General features: G+C 44.7%; 1 protein-coding gene across 6 annotated transcripts in view; it reads left to right on the top strand.

The window, feature by feature from the left end:
- Positions 1–26721, top strand: part of GNB1L (G protein subunit beta 1 like) — a 160417-nt gene that overhangs the window by 25145 nt on the left and 108551 nt on the right. For 2 of the 6 annotated variants that reach the window (XM_069100840.1, XM_069100836.1), the window contains exon 2: positions 3729–3833. The exons of 2 other annotated variants lie outside the window; for them this stretch is intronic. The gene's annotated coding sequence lies outside the window, so the exon portion shown is untranslated. Of the gene's footprint in view, positions 1–3728; positions 3856–26721 lie in introns of all 6 variants that reach the window. 2 more of the 6 variants (XM_069100841.1, XM_069100838.1) reach the window with 1 other exon arrangement.

Below are 26721 nucleotides of genomic sequence, written 5' to 3'. Positions count from 1 at the left end.
AATGAGGGTCTTCTCAGACTGAAGGGTACTAAGATTAAGGAGGAACTGGAAAGGCTCCTTGGAGAAGAGGGGACTTGAGCTGACAAATGAAGTCACAGTGAGCAGGAGGGGGGAGAATGTTCCAGAAATGGGGGACAGCCAGGGAAGAGGCACCAAGACTGGAGCCAGAGTGTCAGTCACAAGGTGGTGACGTGGTGGGGAACCAGGTGTAAGAAGACCTGAGGGGCTCGGCCTTCATGCTGTCCCAGGTTCCGTCCAACCCTGAGTCCGTGGTCCTTAGGCCCTGTCTGGCTCTGCCCCACCCAGCTGCCAGATTCCCTTTCCTAAAGCGCAGTCCTTTCTCCAGAAGCTGCTGGCTTCCGGGCTCCTGTAGGAGAAAACACATGCTCCACTGCTTAGCATTTAAAACCCTCCCAGGCTGGTTCAGACCCACCTCTTCAGACAGATATCACATCATCCCCATCCACTCTGTATTCCAGGTAGCCAAGCTGGCTGCTTGCTGCTCCCCAAACACTGCATTCCCTCCTTCCTCTGGGTCTTTGTGTCACTTTCCCCCAGGCCTGGAGAGAACTTCCTCCTTGTCTTTACCTCTCTGACTCCTGAGCTCCCTCCAGACCCACCTCAGCGACCCACCTGCTCCATGAAGCCTTTACAGCATCTCTCGGGTGTTGGTGCCCTCCCTCCAAATCATATTTACCTTGTGTTTACAAGAGAATGTGAGCCCTCTGAGGGAAGAACCGGTTTTTGTCTTGTGCCCCTAGTGCCTAACACTGCCCAGCACAGAGCTGTATTGAGTGATTGCTTTGTTGATTGAATGAGTGAATGCACCTTTCAGTGAGAAATGCCCTTTTGTCGTCAGCTCCGGGGCTGGCTCAGCCCCAGTTCTGTCCCTGACGAGGACACTGAGGGATGGTTACAGTCACCGTTGTTCCCTCTCCCTGAGTTGTAGAGGTTGGAGTCAGGTATTAACCTCTCCCCCCATTTGGTTTTCCTGATAATCCATTGTACATCTGCCATCCATGAATTCCTCTAAACAGTTTACGAAGGGCATAAACTGACATCTGCTGGAGTGCTCATTCTCTCTCAAGCAGAGCAGCTGTCACTTCTTGACTTAATGATAATTTCATCCTTCAAATAGGAGAATGAGCTAATTCTCACTAATAGAGAAACTGGTTGCTGGGGTGGAAATGAGGGGTTCCTCCACTCCAGAGATTGTGGTAGTGAAGGGGAGGAAATCCTGGAGGAGCCCACCATGCTGCCTTCCCCCAGCCCAGGTTTGAGGCAAACAGATTTCAGAAGTTTGGGGGGGAAAGAGGTGCATGTGGCTTCACAGTCTATGGGGAAGCCAGCCTGGGAGCACTGATTTGGGACTGGGAGGGACCTTAGGGAGGAGAACATTGAGTTCAGCCCCTCATTTTAAGGATGATGTCACATAAGCACAGTCTCGGGTGGGATGTGAACCCACATCTTGCTGGCCCCAAAGGCGGTACCCTATCTGGACGCCATGTTGCTTGTCTGCCTACAACATGCTTCTGAGCGATGGAATTCTGGAGACACTTAGGGAAACAATTCCAGTGAAGAGGAAAAATGAAATTTGTAAGAAGTAACTGATGTTGGGGCATAGGAAACTCACCAACCAAGTTAAGATTTTAGAAGGAAATGGCCAGAGAAGAGTGAAGCAAGGAGAAGTAACGGAGGATGGCAACCAGAGGTTAGTCTGGCTTTATGAAAACAGTGTCAGGGCAAAAATATCCTCTTTATTACAGCATAGCAGAGAATGGAAACTGATAGGGTTCCTACCGACTGTGTGCCTGACCACTTACTATGGCGCTTACTAGCATGGAATGCTGCTCTGCTGTATGAAGTGAAGAAGAGAGACCTGAAAAGGAGGAACGGGTGAGGCAGAATGTCAGGGGCTGAAGCAGGAGAGCAGTTGTTACAAGGACAGTCTGGTGATGTTAGATAGACTTGAGCACAAACAAAGACATTTCTTGGACACAACCCACAGGAGAATGTGTTTGCGTGTGTGTTACAAGGGTTTTGTTTTTCTTTCCTTTTTTTCTCAAAGGGATAGGCGGGTAAGAGAGAAAATCAATTTTTGTTCATTTAAAAAGAAGAAAGAAGTGAGAAAAAGACATATTGTACAATGGAAACAACTCAAACTTGATATGTCCAAACAGGTTTTTAAAAAATATTTTTGATGCCTTTTATTTTTACATTACATCAGACAAATGGTTAATAGTGAAAATGGGATTTGGTGGAAGAAAGGACCTAGACAGAGGCTATGATAATTTCATGTAGATGTCTAGCTGATGTCAATCAGTCATCCTAAAAAAGAGGCCAGAAGTGTCTAAAAAGTGCTTTAGCAAAGACTTGGCTTACTTGCCAAGAGGAAAGATGTGGCATCCATGGGCTCTGCCTCTTTAGGATTTGCCAGGTCTTACAGACAAGGATGATGTGTGATTGTGAGAAGTAGCACCTAGAAACATTAGTGACAATTTGATCAAGAAGCATTAATTACATGCTTACTGGGTGCTAGGCACTGGGCTGGTGCCGGGGGGAAATGGTCCCTACTAGTAATGAGCTTACCTTCCACAGTCACTGCTAAGCCAATTCAGTCTATATAGGATGTTAAGTAAATAGGGAATGATTAACAGAGAAGACACTAGAGTTAAGAGGGGTTGGGAAAGACTTCATATGGGGATAGCACACAGGAGGTGCTTAAGAAATGCTTTATTTGTATCTGTCTAATAGGCAGTTGATTATCTTACTGTTTTCTATTCTGATAAGACGTCATCTAGAATGTTATGTTGGATATTGATAAGTTGGAGAGTTTGGAAGAGGGTGACCCAGTTAGCTGAAGGCCTTGACTCTGTTGTTCTAGGGCTGTTTGAAGGAGATGACAGAGTTAGCCTGGAGAAGAGACATTTCCTGGGGGCAGTTTTGATGGTGGTCCACACTGTCCCAAAGGGGAATGAGTTACCTCAGGGGAGGGGGGCTCACTGGCCTTGAGGAGCTTCAAGTAGAAGCTGGAGGTAGGGATTCCTTTCCCGGTCCCTGCTGACTCTTATTCTGTGGGCAGCATGGAATAAGAGAAAAGACTGGGTCAGAAGACCTGGGTTATTCCTTTGATCCCCCCACTAGCAGGCCGTGGGATCTTGGGCAGGTAGCTTCCTTTTTCTACCCTTGGTTTCCTGATTGACACCTATTTCCTAGGAAGTAAAGAATTTCCGGGAGCAGAGCAGTGATGTTACCATGCAGTGGGATTCAGGGTCCCATTTTCTGTTTAATGATCAATTACTTTTTCTGGCATTGTACTGGGGGTACAAAGATAAAATTGAAAGAGGCCCTGCCCTCAGGGAGCTTACATTCTATCAGAGGAAGATGCATCTGCATATATTGGATACTTCAGTTCAAGACAAATACTAGGTAATTTTCTTTTAGGAGTGAAGCAGTAAACAGTTGTGGGGCTCAGGAAAAGCTTCGTGCAGAAGGTAGTGCTGGAGCCAGGAAGGGTCGGTGAGGAAGGAGGACAGCCAGTTTAAAGGGCCTGGAGGTGGGAGATGGAGTGTGGTGGGAAGAAGAGAAAGGAGTCATAGTAGACATGGCCAGACCATAGTAGAGTCTTGAAGGGGAGTAATTTATACAAATACTTGGAAAAGTCGGTTGCGCCCAGAGGGTAAAGGGTTTTAAAAATGCTGAGCAGAGGTGTTTCTTTTTGATCCTAGATGTACTAGGGAGCCTGCTGGGTTTTAGCGAGGGGAGGCGTGACTTGATCGGACCTAACCTTTGGAGAAGGACTTTGGCCGCCATCCGAGGAGCCTGGAGACCAGGTAGGAAGAGCCTGGAGACCAGGTAGGACCTCAGCAGTTCTGGGGGCAGGTGATGAGGGTGGCGGCTTTGTGCAAGAGAAATTACAAGACTTGTCAGCTTAAAGGGAGGCCTGGGCCTCAGGTGAATGGTCACACAGCCAGGCAGAGGCAGGGTCTGAACCTAGGCCTTCTTGAATTCAAGGCCCAGACCCTCTCCACTACGTGTCATTTTTCTTCTTGCTGTTGCTCACGTTTTCCAAGTTCCTTCTCCTGTTTATTGGAGGAATGGCCTCCAGCTCAGCAAAGATGACTAAAGGGCACAGTCCTTGGTGAAGGGGCTGTGGGAAGACAGGTGAGGTCAGGCCTGGCAATGGGGATGCAGGTTGGTCCAGTCACTCAAGAACAGGAATCTCCTCTTTGCATTCGATGAAAATGACTTTCCTCCGTGAATCCTAGATGAGTGTTTTTCCTGCTTATTCCATCCATCTACACCCTGGTTCTCCACCCTTTGTGAGTTCCAGGGACCATACGTGCTTCGGCTCATCGTACCTGGTGATAACATGGGTTCTGAAGGCAGAGGAGGGGTGAGCCCTGTAGGGTTCAAGAGGAAGGCCCCAGGACCAGGTCTCTTTGCTCATGGTCAGGCAGAGTCTCCATTTTTTACCACCTTGATTAGCTGTGTGAGCTAGGATGGGGTGGTTAGCTCTGGGCACCCTTTCTTTCATGTGACCAATGGGAAGACTCGGATCATATCAATTCCTTGATATTGTGCATTAATGGTAGAAATGGTCCCACTTTAGGAGTCTGGGAATCTTGACTTAAAAAAGATTGTCCTGAGGGGCAGCAGGATGGGGTAGAGAGAGGGTAGAAGCCCTCTTTCCTTTCTGGGGACCTGGGCCCCTTCCCACACCTACTAAAGTACCAGTGACTGACCCCTCAGTAAGCTTTCATTGAGTAGATGCAAATAAAGACAGTTATTCTGAACAAATATCTCCTAGGCTGATATGGTTGTGTGAATCCAGGCTGCGGGTTTGGGCTGCAGTCTGGAGGCCTAGATTTTAATTTTGCTGTAGTGACTTACTAGTTGTGTGACACTGGGCAGGTCCCTTCTCTTCAGAGCCAGGATTTCTTTCTCCACAAACTTGTATTCCCTCCACTTGTCATGAGGAAAGTGCTTTGTAAATCTTCCAGCCCTATATAGATGGGAGTGGTTAATTCTTATTGTTAGGAGGTGAAATCCTATTTACAAATATGCTCTTGGGTTTTTCTTTTTGGTGTTTCTACTGGAGACTAAGGAATTGAGTAAGTAAAGGCCTAGAAAACATGAGATGGTGTTGAAGGCTCATTGGGGTGCAAAGAATTCAGAAAGAGAGTTGTCTGGGAACCGAGAGGGGGAAGCTCCTTACCTCCCACCCAGCCTGGGCTTGGAAGAGCTGTGATTCCCAAGGGGATCCTGGAGCCCTGGAGGTGCCAATGCCTTGGATTTGAAATCCAGGCTTAAAAAAATAAAGGTGATGTGAGTGGGTGCAATAAAGCAGGAGTCTGTCATTTAGTTAAATGGATTTTTATTGATATCTTTTCTTTTTCTTTTAATTAGATTTTCCTCTTACCCTATCCCTCCCCTTACCCTATCCCAGACAGCCATCCATTATGAGCACTTTTTAAGAAAAAGAACAGAAGGAAAACATTCAATGAAACGAGTTAAAAAATGATTTGACATTAAATGTTGCCCCCCCCCCCACCTCCCAGCAATTATTAAATGCCAAGAGGTGCCAGGCCCCGGAGATTCAAATGCAAAGGGTAAAATGCTCCCTCCTGGGGAGAGTTTGCATCCGAATGGGCTGGGGGAGGGTGCAGCAAGAGCATAGAACAACATACGTAAACGTGGTAAACGTGGGCTTGTATTTTAAAGGGATCTAGGCCTTCTTTCTTTAGAACGCTGCTCTCTCTTTCTCTTTGAGAATCCCGCATGGAGTGGCAGGGGTCACTGGGTCTTTACTGGATCATAGAGAGGGAGGGGCGTGGAGGGGGAAGGAGAGATGGTTTCTGTTCTCTGGCCACGTATAACAAATATAAAATACCCAGCACAACGACTAGCCAAGTGGGTTCGGTATGTACAATAGGAGTCGATGTATTTTGGTATTGGGAGAATTCCTCTTAGAAAAATGAGCCAAGAAGAAACCCAGTGGGCGACTTTCCCTGTTCAGACATCTGGAACAGCTGTTGCTTCCCCCTCTTGAAGTGAAAGAAAGAGCTATACATTACTGTAAGATTTAAGAAGGTACAAAGTGTGACCAGGGCATTAAGTAAGGGGGCCATACGATCCAAACAGGGCGCACAAATTGGCTCTGTGATGGAGAGAATTCTGGTCAGGAGAGAAGGTTGTCTCCCCCCCCCCCCCCCCAAGAGAAAACAAAGAATATAAACTAGGTAATAAATCTGTTTTATGGTTCACATGAGCAAGGGTAGAGGAACCCCCTCTGTGCTATCTTTTTTATCCCGAAATGGAAGGACTCTTGATATACAGCATGGGAGCCTCGGATATTAACCTAATGATACTCAGATGGATTAGACGGCCAGAATTTCTTTTAGCTCCACAATTGGCCTAACTGGGGAAATGACTACCTTCTGCAGGCTTTATTGCTTTTGCCAGGAGTACTGATGTGTAAAGGCTTTGTGGAGAGCCTCGAACGTGGCCCCACTGGGGGAATGGTGCCCTCCTCCTCAGTCTGCTCGGCATAATCCATGTACTTTCTGGAATCGTTTACTTGTACCAGGACGGGGGTTCAGATGCAGAGCATTCATTCTACCCTCTCCCCCTTCTCACTGCCTCTCTCCTTTGTGATGCTGACGGCTTCCCACTGCCGACCCTTTCCTGGTTCTCCTTGTTTATCTTGCTTGTATATCCTCCATTGCACTGTCAGCACCTTGAGAGTCAGGTCTGTCTTCTGACTTTCTGTATGCCCAGTCCTTGGTGTAGTGACCGGCACATAGAAGGTGTTCAGTGACTGCTTATTGACCAACTGGGGGTGGATGGGAGTTTGGGAAGGACCAGCACCTCTGGGAGGAGGGCTGCTCCTTGGGTGTCTACCTGGTGCTCACCTGCCATGGTTCCAAGAAGCTGGAGCATGCCCAGTGACCACACCCGGCCAAACCATCTTGGCCAAACCAGGTTGAGGGTAACCAGTGGGAGTGAGGGCAGTGACTCTCCCAAGCATGTGAAGATTTCCCTGGCGGAATGGGCAGAAGAGAAGTTTGTTCCCACAGCCACAAAGGCAAAGGCGGCTTTCTCAGGCTTCGTGGAGCGTCTAGAACTTGTTTAGACCTCAAGGATGCCGACATCATTCATTGCATCCCAGACCACCCTGGTTGTCCTGACTTTGGTCCTGCCCGTGGACCTCGATGGTCAGAGAGAGAGAGGGGGGCTGACAGCTTGGCACAGTCACCCGTCAGTCAAGATGTCACCCCGGGATGTCATTGCCCTCCTGGAAAATGCAGAACAAACACTACCACTGACCCACTGATACAGGAATGCTTTATGGTCTGTTACCTCCATACCTTTGCCCGTGTAGTTCCTGTTGCCTAGAGCACCCTTTTCCTGATGTATAATTCTGATGATGACACTCTGCTCAAAAACCTTCAGCAGTTTCCTGTTTTGTATATGATGAAAGGCATTTATTAAGCACTTATGTACCAGAAAAAATGGGAATATAAATAGGAAATCCATACAGGTTTGCCTTGCTCTGAAGGAGCTTACACAACACACCCAGGAGATTTTAGCTGCAAGTCAGATAAAATGCAAACACATTAGTGTGACACTCAGCGCTCTCTTGCCCATTCCCGATAGTCTGGTGCCAACTTACTTTTCCCAAGACTGTTTCTTGACCTAGTCCTACCGTCTCCTGCTCCTCTGCAGGAGCACAAGCCATTCCCCAGTACTGGAATGCATTCTCACCTCATCTCTCTGCCTGATGAAATCCTTCTGGCTCTTTAGGGCTGAGCTCCTTCATGAATTCTCCTCCCCAGCTCAAAGTCTCCTCTTTTTTTCTCTTCTCTCTCTTCTGCTTGACTGTGTTTCTTCTTTATTCTGATACACCTTATATTGGACTTCTTTTTGCAGGCCTTTCTCCTCCCTCTCCCCATGCTCCTGGGGACAGGGGTTCTGTCCTTGTATATCCCCAGCTCATTTTAGTAAATGTGTTAAAGACCTGCCATGTGCAAGGTGCTAGCAGTTACTGAGGCTGGACTTTGCCCTCTCCTGGGAGGAGATAGATTGTGTATGTGTGTATGTGTCTATCTGTACACGTAGGTACATGTATACACACTGAGTATGCACGTAGATGGGTGAGTAGAGCTGATGCTTGGGGGAATCAGGGAGAGTGTATTTCTCGGGAGGGAGTGGCCCTTGAGTGGAGCCGCAAGGATCTGAGGAGGCGGAGGAGGAATTAGATGCTCCAGGATGGGGACCAGGTTGTGCGCACTCTTTGAAGAGAAGGTATTGAGCATAGCAAGAGTACAGGGGCAGGAAATACGGTGGAGAAGGAGGGCTGGAACCAGATTGTGAGGACCTCCATCTCTAGCACCTTGTAGATGGTGCACACTTAATGAGCATTTGTGGAGTTGGATTGAATCTTGGCTTGGCCACATCCTACCTTTTCCCAAGGCTCCGGGCACCTCCTCTGTGATCTCCCCAGCTGGAAGTGATTTCTCCCTTCTCTGATCTCCGCCGGCACTCGGGGTCTCCTGCTCTCTCATATGGCTCTTATCACAGGCTTAGATGTTTAGTTTGTAGAAGGAATTTCTCTTCAGGTATAGGCTGGAGTAACCGCCTCCCAAAGTCTCTTTCAAGTTGAAAGGCTGTGGCCTCTGCTCTGGCCCAGTATTGATAAGTGATATGCTGTCATTGATGCTTTCAGTTGCTGTGGCAGACTGTTGATTCATAGGACATTTTCATGTAAATTGCTGTCTAGCCACACCTCCACCAACACTATAAATGGGAGATTCTTCAAAAAAAGAAAGCAAGCTATCAACAGACATATTAGAAAACCGGCCAAATCACCACTCCTAAGAGAAATGCACATGAATCCTCTTTGAAGTTCTGCCTCACTCCAATCAGATTGGCAGAGAAGACCAAGGACTATTGATGGTGGGAAAATAGGACAGGCGCACTAATGCGTTCTTGATAGAGCTCTGAATTGCTCGAGCCATTCTGAAAGGCAGTTGGGAACAGTGCCCCGAAAGAAGCTAAACTGCGTATGCTCTGTGACCCAGAAATGCTGTCCCTAGGCATATCCCAGAGAGATCAAAGGTGTGAGGAAAATGCCCTCTGTATAAAAACGTTCATAGTAAAGGCAAAGAGTTGGACACCACGGAGGTTCCCATCAATTGGAAAATGACTGAACAAATTACAGCGTGTGAGTGTAGTAGAGTATTACTGTGCTGTGAGAAATGACAGACAGGTCAGATTCAGAGAAGCCTGTGAAGATTGGTAGGAGCTGACGGACAGCAAGGTGAAGAACCAGGAGCAGCGTGTAAACAGCGACGACAGCATTGTAAAGGGAAAGACCCTTAGAACTCTGATCAGAGCAGGGACTGAAGGTGAGGCCAGAGGGACCGTGGTGAAGCCTGCCAGCCTGTGGGTGATGGGCCAGAGGAGCACTGCACATGGCCAGGGAGTGGATTTTGTGTGACCCCAAGGGAGGGGGTGAGACGTTGTGGTGAAAAGGGAGGCTAGAGATTGTGATGCCAGAAAAAGGAAGGAGGTTCTGAGGGCAGCATGGACCCCGAAGTCAGCTTTGGGTCTAACAAGCCGAATTGAATATATTCTTCTCAAAAGCAATCTGGATGTGGGGATGATATTTGTGGTTTTGTAGACTGTGCTCTTTTTCTGTTCTTTGTATATGGAAATGTTTATATTTGTGGGCATTTGCCAAGTTCAGAGTAACAAGAAATTTAAATTAAACAAACAAGCAACCACATGATTGTTTGAACCCAGGGGTAGAAATTTCTACTTATCCCCGTTAAGTTTCATCTTCATGTTCAGCTTCTGATGGATCTGGGCTGGGTGGCCCTGGGTGGGTCATTTACTTATCAGTGCTCTAGGCAAATCCTCTAGAGGGGACCTTGCAGAGCAGGAGCCACCTGCATTGGTAGGGGGAGTTTCTTCACCTGGAAGTTCCCTTTCTCTAGGAAGTTGCAGGTACAGTTGTATTTGAGTCAGTATTCTACCTGGTGAGACCTTTTTGGATCCTGACTCTGTTTTCCAGTGTGACATTGGAGACTTTGACCTGACCTCTTAAAATTGGAGGATTCAGAATTTGGGGGAGCCACGTGGACTGGTAAACTAAGTGGAGAATTGGCCAACTTCCAGTGTTGGTAGGTCTTTTCCTTCCCTTTGGGAACTGGGGCAAGTCACTTCTCTAATGAATAGAATTAGGTGATTGGAGTCTTTAGGAATGAATCTATCAGGATCTTTCTGTCTATAACACTTGTGGTGGTCTCACATCTTAGAGTAATATGGCCGATTTCTCCCTGCCTGGGGGATGTTTTTACATTTTCAGTCATCTCAGAACTCTCTCCCCTAGGACATTTTGTCAGATGGGTATTTTATGGCTGAAAAAGCAAGCACAGGTTGCAAAGGCTAGGATTTACTAGCCTACCCAGGAGCTGCCCAAGAAAAGCTCATACATTTGGGGATGTGGGAAAGCCAACAGCCCTTTTCCTTGCCTGAGCAGGTCATAGAATTAAGACCATAAAATCAGTGACTGTGCTAGAAAGATCTACTGTATTCTAATTAAAGCAACAACAAATCAAAGTAGATGTTTTCTTTTTATGTATCTTGTGAGTCCTTATTAAAATTTTGGCTTGTTTATTTCAACAAACAGACATTAAACTCCTGCTATGGCCCAGCCAGCTGTATAAACAATAAAAGCAGAATGCTCAGGGTTGGGAACAGTTTGAATAAACAAAAATCTAACTTTTCATTCAATAAGCTTTTATTAAGTGTCTTCTATGTGCAGGACCCTTCATAAATGCAGCAGCAGAGAGGATTTTGTCCAACTGTCTTCTCCTTATCGGAATCAAGGGAGGTATCAAACAGAGAGATCTTCTTTATAGGGATGTTTGCCACTGCCATAGAGGGTGGCCTATACAGAGTCTGAATGGAAGAAGGCTTCACTTTATGTAGGGAGGGACTCCTGTTTGTGGGTGTTATAGGGCCAAGTTCATCAAACTCTCTGTGAAGCCTCCTCAGTGAGATCCATGACCACTCAAAAGAGGTCAGCATAACCATCCACATGGGAAACACCAGATGGATGAAGAAGACTTATTATGTACTCTATGATATATAAGTGTGTGAAGAACCTGTTGGAAGGTACTTCAGGGACATCTGGTCCTAGCCCTACCTAAACAAGAATCCCTTCCACATTTTACTGAACAGGGAGGGATCCAGTCTTAGCTGAAATATCTCTTGGGAGGGAAACTGTTACCTTCATATGCTTAGTGGGTTGGGGCCATAATTGAAGGAAAGAAAAAGGTGGGTGGGACTTACATTTCCAAGCTTGTGTAATGCTTTCAATAACAAGAAAAACCTATCTCAAAAATCACCAATTTAATAGCTGTTAACAAAAACCACCTCCATCCCCTGGGTGCTTCTAGTGCTTGGCCCCCTGAAGGCAGAACCTTGAACCAGCACCTTAGTCTATAACCTGGCTGAACCCTCACAAAGTAGCAAGAGAATGCCTCTGGAAGGTCATCTGCCTCCAGCCTTCTTTTCTTTCCTTACTTTATTCCTCCCTTTTTGTATAACTGTAAACAATATGCCTACGGTTTTGATTCCTAAATATTTCCATATTTCATTTTTACTTATACTTCACATTTACTTCTGTACCATCTTTCTTAGCACCAGTAATTCCCCAGTGAAGATACATAGCTGTAATTACTGATGAAAGGAAAGGGCAGTAGAAAGATGCATGGTATTACCAAGTAGGGGGTATAAAAGGTCTAATTGGGAAAGGAGGTGGGCCAGTCATGGACCCTGGAGATCCTCCCTTCACTGGAAGGAAACCTCTGTTTTCAGTTTGCCAGCAGATGTCTTCGCTGCCAAGTCTCAGTCTTCATTTTGTCTGACTTTCCTTCATCTTTTGGTGTTGTTGACCAGCCCTTCCTCATGGACCTTCTCTCTTCCCTTGACTCCTCTGACATTTCTCTTGGTTCTCAATAAATGTGCTCAGTAAATGCTTTATTTATTCATTCATTCATTCATTCATTCATCCTTTTAACTTTCTGACTATTCATTTTCAGTCTCCTTTGTAGGAGCCTTCTCCTCCTCCCCACTAAGTGTGGGCATCCCCCAAGGCTTTGTCCTGAGTCTCCTGGTGCCCTCTCTTCTAACTTTGCTGTTGGTGACCTCATCAGTTCCCACGGGTTCACTTATCTCTGCTTCCAAATCTACACATCCGGTCCTAATTGCTTTTCTAGATTTTAGACCCTCATTACCACATGCCTGCTGGCCAATAACATGCATGCGTCTCAATCTCAACATGTCCACAGTGTATCTACCTCCCCCAACCCGGAGTTTCTCCACCTTAATGTACTTCTCTTTTGTGGACACTGTTGGCCCTCCTAGGCTCCCAAGTTCCTCCTCCTTCAGCCCCCATAGCCAGTAGGCACCTCATCTTCTTGCTCTTACCCCCATCCCTTCCCTCCACCCTAGTTCAGGCTCACCCCGATTCTCGCATCAGCCTTCTGATTGGATTCCCTTTCTCTTGGTTTCCCTCTCTCTGTGTCCTTTGTTCTTCAGCCCAATCTTTATATAACTGCTGAGGTGACAGTCCTCAAATGCAGATCTGGCCATGTTACCATCCTTCCCCTTCAGAAATCTTCAGGGAACCTTCTGCTTCTCAGATAAAAGAGAGACTTGCCAGTCTGGCATCTGAGAGCCTCTGCACGCTTAGCTCCTCCCTCTCTTTCCTGGCCTTATTTCATGTTCTTCCCTTCTTGCACTCTGTCCTAGTCAGACTGGTTTTGGAGCTGTGCCCTCTGCCTGGCATCCCACCTCTTGTCATCTGTACAAGTGGTGCCCTGTGTCTGGCATGTGCCACCACCTTGTCCCTGCCTGGGAGGCACCTAGAGTCCTTACAAACCCAACTCTGACACCACTGTTCCCAGTTGTTATTACTCTTCCTGTACTGAGCTGTTCCCAGTTGTCTTCTTAAAGTGACTTTGTATCTACTTTATATTGACCTAACTCTACTTATGTCTCTCTAAGCAGAATGTGACTGGGGAGTGTGGCAGCCTAGGTTGAGATCAAAAGGGAAGTTCAACCCCTACATTTCTGAGAGGGGGAAACTGAGGTCCTCAGAAGTTAAATTACCCACGATCAGCGGCCAGACTCAAATAGAGACTAAGCATAGACACATTGGCTTTGAATACCACAAATTAGCATTCTCTCTGTCCTATTCTATTTTTACTCATTTTGTTAAACCTTTCCCAGTTATGATAATGACTCTGGTTCAGTCTACACTGGAAGGGCTGAATGCAGCCAGCGACGTTGCTATCTCTGCCCCAGATGCCACAGGTGATAAGGGCAGAGCCAGGGTTTGAACCCAGGCTCCAGGTAGTCACCTTCATGTTATGTTAGGGGATACAGTCTGATACAAACATTGCTTCTTAGTATGTCAGGCAATGCATTGCTAGGGACTTGGTTTTCCAGTATGCATTCTCCCTTGCCAGTGAAGAGTGTCTGTCGGCTTTGGATTGGATTTGGTTGGGATGTCTTTCTGAGGGGCTTCTAGAGGGTTCTAGATTGTTGTTTCTGTCTATACCTCTTCCATTAATGTCGCCAAGCCAGATACGAGTCAAAGCATTGTGAGAAGTCATTAACATGTTAAACAGTAACCCTTGAGGACTCCCGAGATGGGATCAAGGTGTCTTAAGTCACAGAGATCCAGACAATTTAAAAATGATTAGCCCGGGGACCATTGTGTCTGTAATATCATTGGGACACTCTGGTGCCTTCTCGTTATTTGACCATTAGTTGTCCAAGTTATTGGGCTGTAATATTCAAGGCTTTTAATTCTGCTATACCTGTGAGTGTTCTGTCTTCCTCAGAAGCCTGGGAATCCATGTGGTTGGCCTCTTTGTAGAGAAGGGGAGGGATTAGGATGACTTATCTGCTGTTTATTTTGCTTTTGTGGTTCCTTCTTGCTCCTTTTGGTAGTGAACCCTCTGGTGGGGGCTCTGGCTGTATCTGCCATTATTCCTATTAGCCGGGTGCCCCACCCTGACTAGGGAGTTGCCAGGGGTTCTGAGCAGGACGTCTCTGTATGCCTGCCACTTCTGCCTTGCACACAGTAAGGGGCTTAGTCAACCTTTGTTGGATTGTTGAACCTGTTCCTGAATAAGCATCTCCTCAGTGAGGGGTTTTTAAGTAACCCATGATCCAGCCTTTGCCCTCATCCCCGGAGGTGGTGGCTGCCTCCCACAGGAGTCCATTCCATCCATTGGATGACTCCACTTGCCATGTACTTCTCCAGGTTAAGCACCAGGTCCTTCAGCCAATTCTCCAGTGACAGCAGAAGGAAAGTCCAGGTGCTCCACAGATTCCCACAGAATGTTGAGAGATCTGGGAGCAAGGCTCTGGAAAGCTGAGACATTCCTTTATGGAGGACATAGGCACGAAATGCCCGGGGCGGGATATTGTGCCCCTGCTGGGATCTGTCTCCCCTGACACAATGTAAGCCCCCTGAGTGCAGGGAGAGTTTCTGTGTTTGTATTCCCAGAGTGTAGCATGGGGCCCGGCACATAGTGGGTGCTCAATACATGCTTTTTGAGTGATTGATTGTACTGTTGGGAGGCAACAATCCAGACTAAGAAGGTAATGGGAGCCTCTGAAAGTTTTGGGCCATGAATGTGAAGATAGGAGTGTTTCTCTGGGGACAGGGTTCTGTGTTCAGAGGCAGCTGGATATCCAAGGGGACTCCTCAGAGTTGTCCAGATGCGGGGTGATATGGGTCTGGATTAATATGGTGGCAAAGGAAGCAGTTAGGAGAGAGGACAGGTTTCTCAGTAGGGGCGGGAAAATGGGCGATGAGGTTCATCTGGAGTGTGAGTGCTGGGGGCGCATCTTGGTGGAACTCTAGCAGGCGTTTGGAAGTGTGAGACCGAATTGTGGGGAAGAGGTCAGGCAATGGATTTGTTCACAATTGATTGTTGAAGTCCAGGAGCCGAAACCCAGGACAGAATCTAGGGTGTTAATGAATGCACCCTCACCCTTCAGAAGGATCTTGGAGGTTGGAGGAGAACCGTGGACATGCGTGGTGTTGGCGGGCAAGGGAGGAAAGCCTCAGAAGAGGGGCTGGTGAGCAAGGTCTGACCCTGCAGAGAGCTGGGGGAGGAGAAGCGCTGGGGTTCCTTATCTGGGGTGAGATTATGAAAGGAGAAAGCACTTGGAGTGGAATTGGAGGCAGCCGGCATGTGCGAAGCTTTGTAGGAGTGTATAGGGAAAGGGGAGGAGGAAGGATAAGGGCGATGATCCTCGAGGGCCCCGCAGGCTCGGGGGAGTCTTTAATCCATTTTATCCCAGCCGTGTTGCTGGGCAGTGTAAACAGAGGTGCTTAACAAATGACTTCCATGCTGGCCATCCTGGTAAAGCTTCAAGTGGCTCACAGTGAACTGTGCTTTACCATTCGGGACTGATACTAAAATATATTAAACGTTGTATTTCTTTCAGCTTATTCATGGTTGCTGACATTTCCTGATAATTTATTGGGGTTTAATGCTTTTCAGCATGCTCTCTGATCTCTGTTCTCTGTCCTTTTCTTCATTAGTTCTCCCAGATATGGAATTTCAGAGGGCGAGCCCATGTGAGGGCGTTTATCAGGTTTTGTTCAAGGATACCTTTTGATGGAGGGCAGTTGGCAGGGAAACAAGGAGTCCCAGCCCTCAAGTGTGAAGGCTGCAGGAATGTTGGCGGCATGTCATAGCCTAGGACAGGAAGTTGGGGGTTTGGTTCCAACACTCTGTGGGACCTTGGGTCATTCTGATGCCCCCGTGTCCTTTGGAAGTGATTCTGAGTTATCAGAGGCTCTGCTGGGGAAAGGTGTGCCCTGGGAGACCTGCTCCCCTGGAAAAGCCTTGTCTAGGGGCCTGCCCAGGGATTGTGGGTGCAGATGGGCTTAGGGAAACATCTGGAAAAGCTGTGATGGGCATTGGTAGAGGGAGACCTCACACCGGAATCCTCCTCTGACACTTGACACACACACACTTGCGCATACATGCACACACATGTGCACACACATATACATACACACTGGGGGACTTTGTACCTTGCCTGTAACTTTGCCGAGCACCAGCTTTCTCACCTCCATGAAATGAGGGGATTAGAGACATGACTTCTCTCCACCTTTAATTCTGTGGTCCTTGAGCTGTGTCTGGCATGTTAGCCTGTAGAGAGTCATATGGAGATTTTGGAGCCATTACTGTTGGTCCCTTCACCAAGTCTATCCTTTTTAAATTCATCAAACGTTTGCTGAGTACCTACTGTGTACAGGGTACCCTGCTGGGTGATGGGCCCCCCATTCCTGAGACAGCTATCTGGAAATAACTTATTAGAATTGGAGAGTGTGTCCCAGGATCCCAAAGGCATATTTTCTGGAATTTGAAGCTGCCCTACACCTCTGTGAAAACTGTGTGTTAGATGCCCAGGAATAAGAGGTCTGAATTCCAAGCCAGGAATTCATTTTGAGTAGGTTTCACACATGCTTTATTGGAAATTTGTAATCATGACTATGTGCCACACTAAATATTCTAGGCTTTAAAAAATAAACTGTACTTGGAAAATACCTAGTATTCAGGTGATCAGCTCAGAAGGTGTGTCAAGGTTCATGGCAGTTTCTACAGAGATGGCTAATTAGAAGCTATGACTTTCAAAAGTAAAAAGCATCCCTATTTTCTTTAAGGGGCTTTCATTTTTGACAAATGAAAAATGCTGCAAAAACAAAGGGAAAGAATGCTGGTTTTGGAAATCATTGTAAATTTGCCAAGTGTGGAAAGGGAAAAACCAAACTCCTGACTTATTTAATCCTGATTATATCTAGTCTGTTCTCTCCTAGTTACTTTCATACTTGCAAAGATATGGGATTTCAGTGATTTCATTACAGTCAATCCCTCTGTGTTTGATGCCATGGCCCCAAAATTCATCCCCAAGTGACCAAACTTCTGGTAATAAATGAGTTTTTTAACTAAGTTGGGCTGTCCTGGGCTGTCATACACACACACACACACACACACACACACACACACACACACACAGCAGCCAGGCCTGTCCTCAAGGCATTTCCAGCATGGTAGGTCCTCCCTGTCATGTTGAAGTGCCAGAATAAAACTTCAACGGAAGCTTGCTTCTCCATATCTTTGGAAATCAGTGAACCCCCCAGGGGTCCCTGAGGTCTTTGCAGGGGGTCTATGAAGTTAAAAAACTATTTCATAATCATACTGTTTTTGTTACTGATATGATGAATTGATAGATACAAGTCACATAAAAGCTCTTGGCAGGGGGGGGGGGGTCCTCAATTTTTCAGAGTGTAAAGTCTTTAGACTAAGAAAAGAATCACTGTCTTCCGTGATCATATTCTTGTGATGATGATCCCAGGAATGTACATGTAGATGGACCTGCCTATCTGCAGTCTCAGCGAGAACATTCTTGTCACGGGAAGTGCCTGATCCTAGAGCCCCAGTGACAAAAGATTGTCCAGGGATGTTTATTCACTCATTTTTATTAATTGACAAGGATTTATTTTCTCTCCCTCTCACCTCATCCCCTTCCCCTCCCCTCGCTGGAAAAAGAAAATCCTTTGGACAATATTCACACAGAATATTCCCATAATGTTGACCATAAATGAAGTATGTCTGGTTCTGGTAATTTAGGCTACTGTGTCTCTGTCAAGAGGTGAATCTCCATCCGTGGCTCTCTGTAACCAGGGTTTGTCATTTCATTGACTAGCGTCCTAAAGTCTTCCGACTTGTTCCTTTTTACAGTGTGATAGCATAAAATGGCCTCTTGGTTGCACTCACCTCACTCTGCATCAGTTCACCCAAGTCTTCCCATTCTTCCCTCCTTCATTTTTTACAGCTCAGTAGGATTCCATTACACACACACACCAATGTTTGTTTTTGTTCTTGCTTTTTCTGAATTTCATTTATTTATTTATTTTTACTTTTCATCATTCATTTCCATAAGATTTATTTTATTTTATTTTTAATATATCTTTTTATTATTAATTTGTTTGTTTCCTTTTAGTTTACAGGATTCAATTCCACAATTCCTTGAGTTTCACATTTTGTCCCCCTCCCTCCCCTCCCCCCCATGGCAGCTTATAGTCAAATATAGGATCTGTAAATACTTTCACATTATACATTAGTCAGGTTATTAGGACGGATTTTACCAGCTGGAATGAAAAATGGTAAAGAGGACATAAAACCAACTAAGAGAAGGAAAAAGATCAGGTATTTTGCTTCCACCTGGATATAAACTCAGTTCTTTCTAGTTCTTTCTCTGGATGCACATATTTCTCTCCATCATGAGTCTTTTGGGATTGACTTATATCACTGCATTGCTGAGAAGAGTCCAGTCTATCAAAGTTGGTCATCACACATACGTTGTGTCTGTAATTGTGTACAAATTTCTCCTGGTTCTACTCTTCTCAATCAGCATCAGTTCTTTTAAGCATCTCCAGGTAAATATGAAGACTGCCTGCTCCTCGTTTCTTATAGCACAATAGTATTCCATAACATGTATATACCACAACTTGTTTGAGTTCCAAATTTTCTCCCCATCTCTCTCCCATGTCTCACCCACCCCAAGATGGAAAGCAGATGATTACTTCCCCCCAGTCTGCCCTCTCATATATCCCCTCCTATCTTTCCTCTTCCCCCTTACTTTCTTGTAGGGCAAGATGGATTTCTATACCCCAGTACCTGTTTATCTTATTTTCTGGTTGCATATAAGAACAATTTTTTAACATTTGTTTTTAAAACTTTGAGTTCCAGATTCTCTCCCTTCTGCCCTCCTCACCCACCCCCACTGGGAAGACTAGCAATACAGTATAGGTTATACATGTGTAGTTATACAAAACATTTCCATAGTTGTCCTATTGTGAAAGACTAACTATAGTTCCCTTCATCCTATCTCATCCCCCCATTTATTCTGTTCTCTCCTTTGACCCTGTCCCTTTTCAAAAGTGTTTGCCGCTGACTACCCCCTTCCCCAATCTGCCTTCCCTTCTGTCATCCCCCCCTCTTATTCCGTTCCCCCCTATTTTCCTGTAGGGTAAGATACCCAATTGAGTGTATATGTTATTCCCTCCTTAGACCAAATCCAGTGAGAGTAAGGTTCACTTATTTCCTTTTACCTCCCTGTTCCTTTGCCTCTTTTATGTGAGATAATTTACCCTATTCTATCTCACCCTTTCTCCTTCTTCCAATATATTCCTCTCACCTTGTAATTTTATTTTTCAGATATCATCCCTTCATATTCAACTCACCATGTGCCATCTGTCTATCTATACATATATACACATGCACACATATGCATATATACACACATCCACCCACCTATAAATACATATATGTATATACACACATATACATATATACACACATACATATGTATGTATATATATATTCCCTTCAACTGTGCTAATACTGACAAAAGTCTCATGAATTACAAATATTGTCTTTCAATGTAGGAGTGTAAACAGTTCAACTTTAATAAGTTCCTTAGGATTTCACTTTCCTGTTTACCTTTTCATGCTTCTCTTGCTTCTTGTATTTGAAAGTCCAATTTTCTGTTCAGCTCTGGTTTTTTCATCAAGAATGCTTGAAAGTCATCTATTTCATTGAATGTCCATATTTTCCCCTGAAACACACTCAGTTTTGCTGGGTAAGTGATTCTGGTTTTAATCCTAGCTCCTTTGATCTCTGGAATATCATATTCCAAGCCTTTTGATCCTTTAATGTAGAAGCTGCTAGATCTTGTGTTATTCTGATTGTGTTTTCATAGTACTCAAATTGTTTCTTCCTGACTGCTTGTAATATTTTCTCCTTGATCTGGGAACTCTGGAATTTGGCTATAATATTCCTAGGAGTTTTCTTTTTGGCATCTTTCTCAAGAGGCGATCAGTGAATTCTCTCAATTTCTCTTTTGCCCTCTGGTTTTAGAATATCAGGGCAATTTTCCTTGAGAATTTCTTGAAAGATGATGTCTAGGCTCTTTTTTTGATCATGGTTTTCAGGTAGTCCAAAGATTTTTAAATGATCTCTCCTGGATCTGTTTTCTAGGTCAGTGGTTTTTCCAATGAGAAATTTCACATTGCCTTCTATTCTTTCATTTGTTTGGATCTGTTTTATATCATCTTGATTTCTCATTAAGTCATTAGCTTCTATTTGCTCCAATCTAATTTTGAAGGAATTATTTTCTTCAGTGAGCTTTTGAAGTTCCTTTTCCATCTGGCCAATTCTGCTTTTCAAGGCATTCTTCTTCTCATTGGCTTTTTGGACTTCTCTTTTTTGTCTTTTTGGATGGTGGAAGGCAGGGCAATTGGGGTTAAGTGACTTGCCTAAGGTCACATAGCTAGTAAGTGTTAAGTGTCTGAGGTCAGATTTGAACTCAGATCTTCCTGACTCAGATCCAAGCAGGGCAGAGCAAAAGAATCCTGCCTCTGTGCCAGCCAAGAGAGTCCTGCAATTGAGCTTTGGTCAGTTCTTGGTCCCCCCATGATCTGTGGGCCTGGAGCTCCAGCAGCAGCTGTCCCACTGCCACTCCAGGGGCAGGGGCCACACTTTGTAGTAGTAGGCACGATAGACCCTTCCTGTCAGCTTGCCAGGCTGCCTTCAGAAGATTTGTTTCGTTCTGTCATTTTGTGGGTTCTGTGGCTCTAAAATTTGTTTATAGTAATTTTTTCCAGGTGTTGGAGGTAGTTGGAGTAGGAGCTCAAGTAAATTCCAGCTTTTACTCCACCGTCTTGGCTCTGCCCCCACCACACCCCACCATTTGTTGAACAATTTCCCAATGGATGGACCCCTTGCCCTCCAAATATTTTTGTACACTTAAACTCTTTGCCTCAGTTTCCTCAACTATAAAATAGGGATAATAATAGCATCTACCCACCAGCAGGGCTGTTGTCAGGATCACATAAGGCAGTATTTTTATAAGAAGTGTTCAGCACAGTGCCTGACATGCGTCTTCCGTTCCCCCTCCCCTCCCCAAAGAGGATCTTTTCCTCTGATCTCTTCAAAGACTGGAAGACAGCTATCCCATTGCTTCCCAGTTCATTCCCAGTTCAGTAACTTTTGGGCTGTGGTTATCCAGAATCATGTATGAGCAATCCTCACTCTTTTCAGGAGCGAGGTGGAGGTTCATTTGGTTGCACCAACAAGTCTCCATTCTTGACTAATGTTAGCAAGCACAGCGTCGTAACTCCTTATTTTGGCTGGTTCTGAAGAACGGTTTTGTCCATTGTCGATAATCGCATATACTTAGGTGAGTGTTTCGAGGTTAACTCTGTGCCTTCATGACATCATGGATACAGCAACTTACCATCCTCCATTGGAGTCTTTAAGGAACATTCCTCAAACATAAATGAAAACTGTTCATCAAAAAAACCCTCCAGCCTGCTCTTTGAAGAGTTTATTGTTCATAACACTTACTGCACATCTGGTACGTGCCTGTTGTCCTTTGAGCTCGAAGAGGACCCAAGTTACATCACTGTGTCAGGGTCAAGCTTCCATGTGTCTTCCTATGACTGATAAGACCACTGTGAGGGCTCATAATGTTTCCCTGAGAGATAGTGCAGAAACTCACACACACGTCCAGTTCACAGAATTACAGAATCTCTAGGTAGAATTGGACCCACGAGACCACTGAGTTCAAGTGGTAGATGAGTGAGATGCCCTCTACAGCATTTCCAACATCTGCTTCTCAAGTGAAGAGCAGAGAGTGGGGGGAACCCGTTCCTTCCTCCAGAGTCAGCCCCTCCTACACATGGAGAGCTCTATTGGTTCTGGCAAGCCAAAATCCCCAGGCAGCATCCACTCTCTCTCCTTAGTTCTGCCCTTTGAGGCCCAGCAGAATGCGGTGGAGACATGTCCTGTGACAGTCCTTCAAAGACTGGAAGACAGCTATCCCATTGCTTCTGACTTTTTTCTTCTCTAGACTAAACATCCTGCATTCAGTTTAATTAAACATTAAGAAGTATAATTGGCATTTTAAAAAAAATAGCCATAAAATGAATACTTTTGAAACCATTTAAAAAGAATTTTCTTCTTAGTATTAACAATTGTCAACAAACACAAACATTTCAGCTTAACCAAGAACAATAGAAAAGAACATCACTTATGGGACTGAACCTCTGTTAGAGTTTTAAATTAAATGAACATAACAGTAACAAACTTGCCCTGTTTGTGTCCCTTTATAAACTGTTTTGTGTTATTCTGTGCACTTTAAAAATATTTTCTTTTTTTTTGACATCTCATGTGCTACCCCTGCTCACCCCCTAACCTCACCAGTAGAAGTCCTTCGTTGTAGCAAATGAGTATCCCATGCATTGTCCACGTCTGAATTGCCCTCTGTCCCAGCTGTCTGCCCAGTATTCTTCCATGTCAGTCTTTTGAAGTCACAAATATTTGTTGTCAGTTGATTGGTGAAGCTAAAGCATTTGACGAGGAGCAATGTCAAGAAAAGATTCTTGTAGGTGCGATTTCAGGGGGCACTTGAGAGAAGCCAGGAGATGGAGGTGAAGAGAGTGAGTCTGAGGTAAGTGGGGCCCAGCCAGCGAAAATGTGCCCTGTGTGGTGATGGATGACCAGCAGGGAGCTCAGTAGCAGCTTGCAAAGTGGAGTGAGGAATAAGAAGGCTGGAAAGGGAGGAGGTGCTGGATTGTGAAAGGCAGAGGATCCTGGAGGTGAAAGGAAGCCCCGGCAGTCTGCTGAATAGGGAGTGCTATAGTGAGACCTGTGTTTTAGGAAGCTCAGTTTGATAACAGTGAAGGATGAGATTTGAAGTAAGGAATCAGCCACCAGGCTGTTTCAGGTGTCTGGGTGTGAGGGGATGAGGGCCTGTGGCAGGTGGCAGTAGTGTTAGAGGAGAGAAAGGGGTGCATTGGAGGGTGGTTTCAAAGGTGGAAGTGATGGCACTTGACCACTCATTGAATCTGGGGGGTGAGAGTGAAGACTCAAGGATGGTATCTGGGCTTCCAGGGTTGGTACGATGGTGGTGTTGTCAGTAGTCACAGAAAAGTTCTGAGGAGGGGAAGCTTAGGGAAGGAGGAAGGTAATGAGTTTAGATATCTATGAGGCATTGAGTTTGAAATGTCAGATTGGCAGATGGGCAGAGCAGTGCCATGGAAAACTAGAAAGAAAACAATATCACGGAGAAGAGGGGAGTCAGTGTCAAAGGCTGCAGAGAGGTCAAGAAGGATGAGATTGGAGAAAAGATCATTAGAATTGGCAGCTGAGAGATTAATGGGTAAGATGGTGGAGTGGCAGGGAGTACAGTGAGGCGCCTCCCCCCAAACAAAACACAAAACAACGACTCCTCCTCCCAGATCTAGAAAATGCACCAGCCTGTGTCCTCATCAGGAAATGCAAGAAAAAAAATCACAGTGAGTCATTTTTCCAGCACAGGGATATAGGCAGAGAAGCCTGTGGAGGCAGGATGGAGAGTGGCCAGGAACATGGGAGCTTCTAGTGCTAGGAGAGGCCATGCATTCGCCTCGGGATGGGTGAAGAGGAATTAAAACCATCTCTTTTTGCTGATGATATGACAGTATACTGGGAAAATCCCAGGGAATCAGAAAAGCTACCAATGGAGAGAGCTAATAGCATCAGCCAAGTTGCAGGCTATGAAAACAAACTCTCAATAGTGACCAACATTTTCAATACAAATCATTAAACATTTCTTAAGCACTTACCATGTGCCAGGCACTGTGCAGAGTGCTGGGGATACAAATGAGAAAAAGACAGCTCCTGCCCTCAGGGATCTTCAAATCTAACGGGGGAAGCCACAGGGAAGACGGCTCAGCCAAGGAAGCTGCAAAGGGGGAGGGTGAAGAGACACCAGGAGGCGGGCACCTGGCTCTGGAGAATCTTGTTCTGGGGAGTTGAAACCAGGCCGAGCTGCAGATGCAAAGTAGAAACATTGCAAAATGGAAAGATTTCTGTGTAATAATAACGAATCCCAAGAAGGGAAGCCTCATTCCGAATACAAACTGCATAAAATACCTGAGAGTCAGCCTACCAAAGCACACAAAATATAGTGCTCGTGCCTAGACTGGGGAAAGAGAAAACAGAGAAGAACGGTAGGCCGATGTTATTCATGAATACTTATTCACACTTTAGAAATATAATCCTGTCAAACAGACTATCGTGCTTTATAACGTGTATAGATTAAATTACAGAGTTCTTAAAAAAAATAGAGAACAACTCAAGCGGCAGGAAGAATATCTGGTTCTCATGACTAGGCTGGGCTGATACAATCAAAGTGACAAAACTACCGAAGTCCATCTGCACCTTTAATGCTACACCAGTCACATTCCCAAGGGGGTACTTTATCAGTTGGCTGTTGTCCTTCGTTCTCAGAGAGGACCCAAATGCCATCACTATGTTGGGGTCGAGGTATAGTGTGTCTGATTGTGGCTGATCAGAAAATGACAATACTATCAAAGTTCATGCCATACCATTTGAATTAGTTCACTCGGAAAATTAGATGTTCTAGGATATGAAAACAAATGGTGAAAGGAAGTAAGGATGAACAGGAAAGAGCCCTTCAAGAATGTCAGCTTTCTTATAAAGCAACAATGATGAAAAACCACTTGATATTGGTTAAAAAATATAGAGATTGGGGTGGCTAGGTGGCACAGTGAGTAAAGCGCCTGCTGCGGAGTCAGGAGGACCCGAGTTCAGTTCTGGCCTCAGACACTTAACACCCACCCACACACACACACACAAAACTAGTTGTGTAACCTTGGGCAAGTTACTTAACCCCAATTGCCCTCCAAAAGCCAAAAAAAAATATATATATATATATATATATAAAGAGAGAGAGAGAGAGAGAGATCAATGGAACAGACTAGAATGAGACTCAGAAACAATGGAACTCAGTAACCCCATGTTTGATAAAGTAGAAAACATAAATTACTTAAGGAAAAACTTCCAATTTAATATAAACTGCTGAGAAAACTGGAAAGCTGCCTGGCAGAAATTAGGCTTAAACCAACATGTTATACCACACTCCATATATTCTGAGTATGTTATCTTAATATTAAAGATCATACTAAAAAAAATTAGAAGGGAGACAGATCACATACCTTTCATAGTTATGTGTAGGAAATATATTTTTAACCAAACAAGAGAAAGAGGTAATTACCAAACATAAAATGAATAACTTTGATTACATGACATTGAAAAGCTTTTTTCTATACAGACAAAATTGATGCTCTAGGATAAGAAGGGAAGTCATCAAATGGGAAAAAAATCTTTGTATCAGATTTCTTTGATAAGGGTTTGATATCCAAGTTATAGAAACAACACATATACACATGTGTGTATACACACGCACATATAATATGACCAGTAACCATTTGCTGATAAATAAGTGGTCAAAGGATATGAACAAACAGTTCTCAAAAGAAGAATTTCAGAGTATGCACAACCATATGAAAGAATATTCCAAGTTACTAATAATAAGAGAAATGCAAATCAAACCGACCCTGAGGTTTTACCTCACACCCTGCAAATTAGAAAAGATGACAAAAACTGACAGTAGTCAGTATTGGAGGGTGTATTGCCAAGATGATATTCACAGCAGCAACAGTGACTATGAATGTGCCAGCATAGTTCTGAATCACAAAATATAACAGACTCTCCACATATAAGACAAAAGCAAAACATTTGTTCTGACACCAGAAAGTCGAATCCCAACACCAGAAAACTGAATCCATTGTAGCAACAAAGTGCCCACAGTAACTAGCAACACCATCCCAAAGCCTTCTCACAAATAAACACTCACAAACCTAGCTGTCTCCTTGCCTGTGTCCTCTCTGTCCCACCATACTAACTGCTCTGACTCCCACCTTCCTCTCAGCTCTGCTCCACCCTTTAGCAAACTTCTTCTACCACAGGCTCCATGTTAAGTGGTCAAAGGATAGGCTCCTATTAAGAGGCAGGGAAAATCTTCAGATTCCCATTGCCATTACAGAGGGTTTGTGGAATGATAGGCACATTAATACATTGTTGATGGAACTGTTCAATCCCATTTTGGAAAGCAATTTGGAATTATGTGAAAAAAATGATTAAAATGTTCATGACCTTTCAGCCAGAGACTCCATTACTGGACTTATATATAACTCCAAGGAAGCCATTGATAAGAAGAAAGTTTCCACATACAGTAAACTATTTATAGCCAAACTTTTTATGATAGCAAAAAATTGGAAACAGATGTCCATCAATTGGGGAATAGCTAAACAGATTGTGGTACGTGATTGTAATGGAATATTGCTGTGCTATAAGAAATAGCGTGAATGATCAATACAGAGAAGCAGGGAAAGAACTATGTAAACTGAGTCATAATGAATAGCAGAACCAAGAAAATAGTATACACAGAGACTACAATAATATAAATGGAAAGAACAATCACACACCAAAAATAAAAAAAATGAATGCATCAGAATTATAAAAATTAAGTATGACTCAAATGACAAGATAAGATACCCCCAACCCACACATTCATAGTGGTAGAAGGTCCACAGAGGTGGGGGATTACATATTGTACATGTTTTTAGAGTTTTTCAATGTAATCATTAGTTGTGCTGATTTTTTTCTCTTCTTTTTTTCTTTAAAAAAACCCCCCACTAAT

Source organism: Petaurus breviceps, unplaced genomic scaffold (assembly GCF_028583685.1).
Source record: "Petaurus breviceps papuanus isolate PSGF00001 unplaced genomic scaffold, PetGlider_PUasm1.0 428, whole genome shotgun sequence".
In the NCBI taxonomy this organism is placed as follows: Eukaryota; Metazoa; Chordata; class Mammalia; order Diprotodontia; family Petauridae; genus Petaurus; species Petaurus breviceps.
Note: the sequence above shows the minus strand (reverse complement) of the source record. Positions and strands in the feature narration are given on the sequence as shown.